This window comes from Macadamia integrifolia, unplaced genomic scaffold (genome assembly GCF_013358625.1).
Source record: "Macadamia integrifolia cultivar HAES 741 unplaced genomic scaffold, SCU_Mint_v3 scaffold188, whole genome shotgun sequence".
Classification (NCBI taxonomy): Eukaryota; Viridiplantae; Streptophyta; class Magnoliopsida; order Proteales; family Proteaceae; genus Macadamia; species Macadamia integrifolia.
The window spans coordinates 446,315-454,449 of record NW_024868400.1 but is presented as its reverse complement, the minus strand read 5'-3'; positions in this window follow the sequence as shown (position 1 = coordinate 454,449).

Below are 8,135 nucleotides of genomic sequence, written 5' to 3'. Positions count from 1 at the left end.
AAAATTTGGATGTTATTTTTAATATTTGCAATACTTGTTTCATATTATCTATCAATTATCATATGTACGTAACATACAAATGAAATAAAAATTAAAATTTTAAATTTTAATGATAAAAATATTATGTTTAGTCTCTTTTTTTTTTTTTTCTAAATTCATTTCCTATTACTCAAATAATTGAATCAGAGAAAGAGAGACTAAGAGGGGGGACTGAGTACAAATTCAACTAAACCCACGTCACCCACCATGCATGTTTACCTCAAAGACTAGAGAGAGAACAACGAGTAACGACTGTAAGACTTAGTCAAACCAAAATGGGTGAAAGATTTTTGTTATTATTATTATTATTATTATTATTATTATTATTATTCTTATTTTATTATTATTATTATTATTTTAAGAAGTGTGAGAGATTACCTCAGGAAAGATAAGCTTTGTTAGTTTTTGTTTAAAAAATAATAAAAATAACATTAGGATAATAAATGCATAATAATCACACTATTTTCTAAAGGCTTATTGACTTGTTCAAAATAAACTTTTTTTTTTTTTTACATGAGATAAAATTCGGTTTGGCCGAATTATTCATGAATTTTAAAAAAATCTTTAAAATTCAAGAATTTTTCATAATTTTTTATTTGATTAAGATTCAGACCGAATTATTCGTAAAATTCGATAAAATTTTATTCAGCAAAATTATTTGTGTTTAATTCAGAGAATTTAATAACTAGGATTTTGACATGGTAGATTTGATTTCCGCCCTTAATCAACCCGGTTGCGTTGTTAACCCAAACAAATATATGTTATATATTAATTTTCTTCACATAAAGTCTACAAGCACCTGTAGCTCAATCACTGAATATCTATTGACGATTGGAGGGCTTCGGCCATGGTATCGTGGGTTCGACTCCCACCAGGTGCGAAATTTTTTTATATGTTTTTGAGTTTTGGTATTGGGAATTAAATATCAAACCATTCATGGGCTAGAGCCCATATATATAAATATATATAGTCTCTTCTTTTTATTTGGTGGAGTATAAATAGTCTCTGACCCACCATCGATTGATCCTTACTTCTTTTTTTTTTGCAAGTCAATCATCGACAAAAGGTTCCATTCAGGTTGATGCCCTTATACGCATTCTTATTGATTCCCACACTGGTGCAAGGGCCACGTGACCAAGTACCAATCTCCTACCCAGTAAAAAATGCCATGTAATAGAATTGTGAAGCATAGTAAAGAGAATTATTTTTACAACGAACTTCATTTACCCATTGCCCATGCCCATGAGTGATATAGCTATTATTGGTCAATTGGGCATCAAATTAAAACTTTAATTCATGAATCTTAGCCCTTCCAACATTAGGAGATTCAAATTATTACAAGAGGGACTTAGGGTTACCTAATTTTCTATAGGTTCAAATTCTTTAGAGGAATACATCATTTGATTAAACGACTGACCACTGAGAAGAATGCCTTCTCCTTGAACAACTCTTGCACAAGATCAACAGTGGAAAAATATATCTACACTATTTAGGGTTCAAAATCCTAACTCTAAGAAACACAATAAAGAGAAAGAGTGTGAGATACGTGTTTGAGATTTTAAAATGTAACCGTAAGCATACGGATCAGTGTAGCTACGGGTCGAACTCAGGGAGAGCAGTCACTTTATTTTTTTACTTATTTTAATAATGTGAAAGTGAACCGATTAATGATTGTGATCTAATTCTAATTATCATCCTAAACATATATATCTAAAATAACGTTCTAACCATTCGTCATCTAAGAATTTAAACACGCAAGCCAAACAATTAAAATTAAATAAATAAATAGCTGAACATAAACACCCCAAGCAATTAAAAAACAATGAAGGAAAAAATGGCTGAAATAAAAATAAAGTAAAAGAAAGGAGATAAAACTAGAGAGAGACTCACCAGTGAGTTTCTCTACTTAGCTCGAGGGATGCATCATAATATGAGCTTTCCCACTTAACCAAAGAATCATTCTTACAAGGGTTACTCTACTTGGTTTTAGGGAAAGTGAAGTAATTAAAATAAAAACAATAAAATGATGGTTATATGGCTAGGAAGGGCAAAGACAACACATACACTAGCCATGAACCTTGGGGGAAAGTGATAACAATAATGTAATGACTGAAATTAAAATCTTAAATTAAGAAATAAAGGGTAGTTAGAAGAGGGAATGAGAGGGGGGAGAAAAGAATACTGAAGGAACCTACTTACTTGAATCAATGCTTGAACTTGAAAGCTTGGGTGATTTGAAATACTATCAGTATTAAAAACTAGATCTTGAACAAACCAAATCTGAAATTTCTAGTACTAGAGAAAACAAATCTTGAAAAAAAAAAACTGAACTTAAAAAAAAAAAAAAAAAAAAAAAAAAGATGCTCCACGGCTCGTGATCTTATCACCTAAATCTAAGCCTAGAACTATAACTTTAAAAATTACAACTCAATTGCATAAATCATAAACATAAAAAGCTATTAGAATAAAAGAGTGTTTGCATTAATTAACATAAAAAAGTTATTACAAAAGTGATTAAAGCAAAAAAAAAAAAGAACTAAAACTAAGGAGAGTAAGAGAGGGAGAGAGAGAAGAGAACTAAGCATAAACTATGAAATAAACTAAGGGGAATAATAATTAATAGGAGGGGGGAAGAAGGGGCTTTTATAGGGTTTTGGTCTTGCCTCCTTCCTTCTACAAGTCTTCTTTAAGAAAAGAAATAAAATTAAATTAAATTAAATCTTGGTAAAAATCCTCGTTCTCTGAAATATTATGTGAGGAAAAAGAGAATATGTTTCGAAAATTAACAAATTATATTCATTCCCTGCAATATTAACCAATATCTTGCAATCTTGATTAAATCAAAAAAGAATCTCTGCATAGTATCTTCAAGATCTTGTGAGGTGGTAATGAGAAAAAATAATCTTCAGGATTTTGTAGGAGAGATGATGTAGTACCAATGAGTGGGTCCCACCTTTGTACAAGTTAGTTCAAGCTTGGACTGGTTCTTGATTCCCTTTAAGCATTTTCTCTTGTAGACTTAGAAACTAAAAAATAAAATATAAAAGTAGTACTATCCAAAGTGGGACAAAATGTACACTTATATCCCTAAGATTTCATACATTATGATGCTCATCAACACACACACACACATATATATAGAGAGAGAGAAAGAGAACAAGAGAACTCTTCCTTGTGGTGGATGATAGTTTCTCTCCTACTCTGAGCTTATTTATAGAATGGGAGATAAGGATTGGGCAAGCTACCTACTTGTTGCAAGCTAATAGCGTGCACGAATTAGAGTACACAATAGGGAGGATCACAAGTACTTGTGTGTGTGCATTCCACTTTTTTTACTATCAATATATATAGGGAGAGGGATAGGTATGCCGCCAATATCAAGTATGCTAGCGGATAGCGCCAATAGAAACACATGATGGAGTATCATTCAGGAAGGATATGAGCATCATTTCAGAAAAAGGGAAGAGAGAGATAGACACAATGGGTGCTAGCATACATGATATCGGCGGCATACCCAACCTTTTCCCATATATATATATATTATTATAAATCTTTCTCCAATGTGAGCAAAGAGGTGTCTGTAGCTCAATCTTTGAAATCAAATGAGATGGTATCGTGGGTTTGAATCCCACTTGGCTTGTATTATTATTTCTTTTATTTATTCATTCATAACCAACACAAATATATATTATTATTATTTTTTCTCCAAAGTTAACAAATAAGTATTTGTACCTCAATCTTGGAAATCAGATGAGATTAGTGGGCTTCAGCCTTTGTATTGTGGGTTCGATTCCCACCAGGTGCGTATTAGTTTTTCTTATGTTGACCCATTCATGCCCTACACAAATATATGTTATTATTAATTTTTCTCCGAAGTGAGCAAAGACGTGACTGTAGCTCAATCTTTAAATCATGTGAGATTTGAGGGCTTTGGCCTTGGTATCGTGAGTTCGACTCCCACCAGGCATGTATAATTTTTTCTTATTTTCTTATATTGACCCATTCATGGCCTATACAAATATATGTTATTATAATTTATTTTCTAGAGTGAGAAAAGAAGCACCTATAGCAGTTTTTCTTATACTGACCCAATCATGGTCTACACAAATATATGTTATTATAATTTTTTTCTCCAAAGTGAACAAAGAGTGTTTGTAGCTCATTCTTTGAAATCATATGAGATCTGAGGGCTTCGGCCGTAGTATTGTGGGTTCAACTCCTACCAGGTGCGTATTAGTTTTTCTTATATTGACTCATCCATGGCCTACATAAATATATTTTATTAATAATTTTCTTCAAAGTGAGGAAATGAGTGCTTGTAGCTCAATCTTTGAAATCATATAAGATTTGAGGGCTTTGGCCTTGGTATCGTTGGTTTGACTCCCACTAGTCCAAAGTGAGAAACCAAGCGTCTGTGCTCAATCTTTGAAATCATATGAGATTTGAGGGCTTAGCTTTGGTATTGTGGATTCAATTCTCATTAGGTGCAATTTTTTTTTTTTTTTTTTTTTTTTTTTTTTTTTTGCCCTAAAGATGGAAATCCCACCCATATTGATACTTCTACTAATACTCCCATTGGCCCATGTGCTAGCGTAGGACCTATGCTGCCTTTTAAGGAAACCTCTCCTATGAACAAATTGGTAAGCAAATACACAAGTAATGAATCAAATATGACAATATTTTAAATAAATAAAAGGAAAAAGATGCCTAAAAGGCAGTGTGATCCCTGCACCCAGACACAATGAGGAGTGAAATGACTATCCGCTCCTTATGAAAGGTGAAAAATCCCACCCATGTTGATATTTCTACTATTGCTCCCATTGGTCCATGTGCTAGTGTAGAGGCTATGCTGCTTTTTAGGGAACCCTCTCCTATGAATAAATTAGTAAACAAATACATAAACAAGAATCATATATGACCTCGAATAGAACTGATTGAAGGGCAAAGGTCTATGTAGCCAATGCCAATTAGTTGGTATGAGACTAAGTTGTTGTAATTGAAATTTGACACATCATCTATCCATATCATATCTTTTTCTATTGAAGAGTTGGAATAACCCTCCACACATGAAGGATTTCTTACGTGAGATGTGGTAATAATATTTTGTTTTTAATATCTTAATATCAAATTATATAGTAAAAATAAAAAATAAAAAATTACCTAACACATGAGAGTGATTACCCTCTAGTGTTTTACTAGTCAGCAATTTTCAATTTGGTATATGGAGCCTAATTCGACCCTATTTAGTACCATGTATTAGAATTTTCACATCATATCTAAAATTGTCAATCTGTTACACTTCTTGGATCTTTTATTTATTTATTTTTTTGGTTAAGCAGAAAATATATTAATTTAAAGTAGATACATTATAGTCATGGTGTCCATTAGGGTTACATGCCCTATAATATATGAAGTTCATAATTGGGTAATCTTCTACATCTTAAGGTGGAAAGAAATTGTTTGTGATATTGATGAAATCTCATGGAATTTTGCAAAATGTAGGAGAGGTTAAACTTCATTGCTAGGGAATGGAAGTAAGTCAATTAAATTCTTGTTTGTGTGCCAGACTTCATGGATCTTCCATCCTTTGGTAGCACGTTTACTCAATCCCGCCAGAATTCCTTCTACTTCCACTGCTTCACTTTGAGTAGTTGTAGTAGTATCTGAGCTGATGAACCTAAGCTTATCTTGTGATATAATTCCGAACGCCCATCCTGAAGCTGATTTAAAAATATTAATTGTTCCAGCACAAACCAAAATTGGGTAGTTCAAAAAAGGAACATGTAAGTTTTTGTTCAATTGTGCCAGATCATCTGTAGCAAGTGAGTCATTAGTACATCTTGGAAAAATATGTAAATCAATAATCCACTTATCTATTTTATGTAACACATGCATTGGGTTTGGGCTACCTTTGGATGCAATGATGTCATTCCGGTGTTGCCAACTGAAATAAATAGTTATAGCAAAAACATTGAAAAAACTAATTATTATATGATGAAAGGTAGGGATAGGAAGATCGAAAGTTCAACCTTCCCCAGACTTACACTAGAGTTCAACTATCTAACTAAGTGCCACTGAGCTAGAAGCTTATCCCTGATCCCAATTGTCTAAATACTTGTTTTGTGTTAGATATGAAAATGAATGATGTGTCACCTTATTTATGTGTCATAGAGTGTCTCAGTTTTGGACATCCTATTAGTAATACTTGACTGCTTTGAGAATGCACATTGATTTGAAAATTTATAGCAACAGAAAAAAAAAAAAAAAAAAAAAAAAAAAAAAAAGAGAAGAAGAGAAGAAGAAGAGAAGAGGTACAAATAATGCTCCAAGCCCATATTAAGTGCTTGCTTGAAGAGTGTCTTTTCTATTAAAGATGGTAAAGAACTATATTTTATTTTGGATCAAGTTTTTCTGCACCCACATTTCCATTCACCGTGGGGCATCGGAGACTATAACAATGGGAGGGGGGGGAGAATGATTGGGAGAGTGGAGGGTGGATCCAAATTGGACCGTTCCCATGATCCAAATTTGAGAAGTTGAAACAAAAAATTGCATTTGAACAAAAAAAAAAAAAGTCCTTACAAAGTTGAAAGCATTTTCTATATTTCCATATTTTCATATTCCACTCTATAATCAAAGAAGAACAGCATTCCAACCTAATGATTTTGGTAAAATGTTTTCTCTCAATCTAAGCCATGTAAAACTATAATTATTCTCCTTAGTTTTGCCTGCCATTGTGTTTAAAACTCATGGATACCAATAGAGGCTTCATACTCTGCAATATTTTCACTTTGTCGAGAATCAAAGGCAACCCCAATTGGTTGCATCCCTCACCAACATTGTCAGTATCTACATTTATAGTGGATTTTAACTATGGCCACGTACTTATGTTTATTGAGACTAATATCCCCCCACAAACATACACATTGATTAAAGCATTATTAACATTAGGGGAAAAGAACCGTGACAGTCTGGCATAGGAATTGGGAACACCTAGACTGTGCGGGGTAAGAAAAGACCACGGTGGCCCCCCTTTTGTGAGCTGAATATGCTTTTTTGTGTCCACCCATTGGTCCATCGGTCTGGTGTTTCGTATGCCAGACCAGCATGGTTTTCTCTATTAACATAAACATTGAGAATATGACAAAAAGTGAACTATATTGTGACATGCGTTGATAGACTCTTGCTCACATTCCCATTGGCCCGCTGGTCTGATGTTTCTTACTATGAACCAGCAAGGTGGTGAACTATATTGTGACATGAGTTGATATGCTCCTACGTGAGTTTCCATTGATTCGTTGATCTGGTGTTTCCTATGCCAGATCGACAAAGCTCTCTTGCCTTTAACATTTTGTTTGAGATTTAAAATGTAACCGCAAGCGTACGAATCAGTGTAGCTACGGGTCGAACACAGGGAGAGCAGCCACCTTATTTTTTATTTCTTTTAATAATGCGAAAGTGAACTGATTAATGGTTGTGATCTAATTCTAATTACCGTCCTAAAAATAACGTCCTAACCATTCGTCATCTAAGAATTTAAAGACGCAAGCCACACAATTAAAATTAAATAAATAAATAACTAAAAGTAAACAACCCACGCAATTAAAAAAAAATAATAATAAAGGAAAAAAAATGCTGAAATAAAAATAAAGTAAAAGAAAGGGGATAAAGCTAGAGAGAGACTCACAAGCAGGTTTCTCTACTTAGCCCGAGGGATGCATCATAATATGAGCTTCCCTACTTGACCAGAGAGTTACTCTTACAAGGGTTTCTCTACTTGGCTTTAGGGAAAGGGAGACAATTAAAATAAAAGCAATAAATTGATGGTTCTATGGCCAGGAGGGGCAAAGCCAACACATACACTAGCCATGAACCTTGGGGGAGAGGGATAGCAATAATGTAACGATCAAAATAAAAATCCTAAATTAAGAAAGAAAGGGTAGTCAGAAGAAGGAATGAGAGGGGGGAGAGAAGACTACTGAAGGAGCCTACTTACTTGAATCAATGCTTGAACTTGAAAAAAAAAATTGCTCCACGGCTCATGATCTTGTCACCTAGATCTAAGCCTAGAACTATAACTTAAAAAATTACAACTC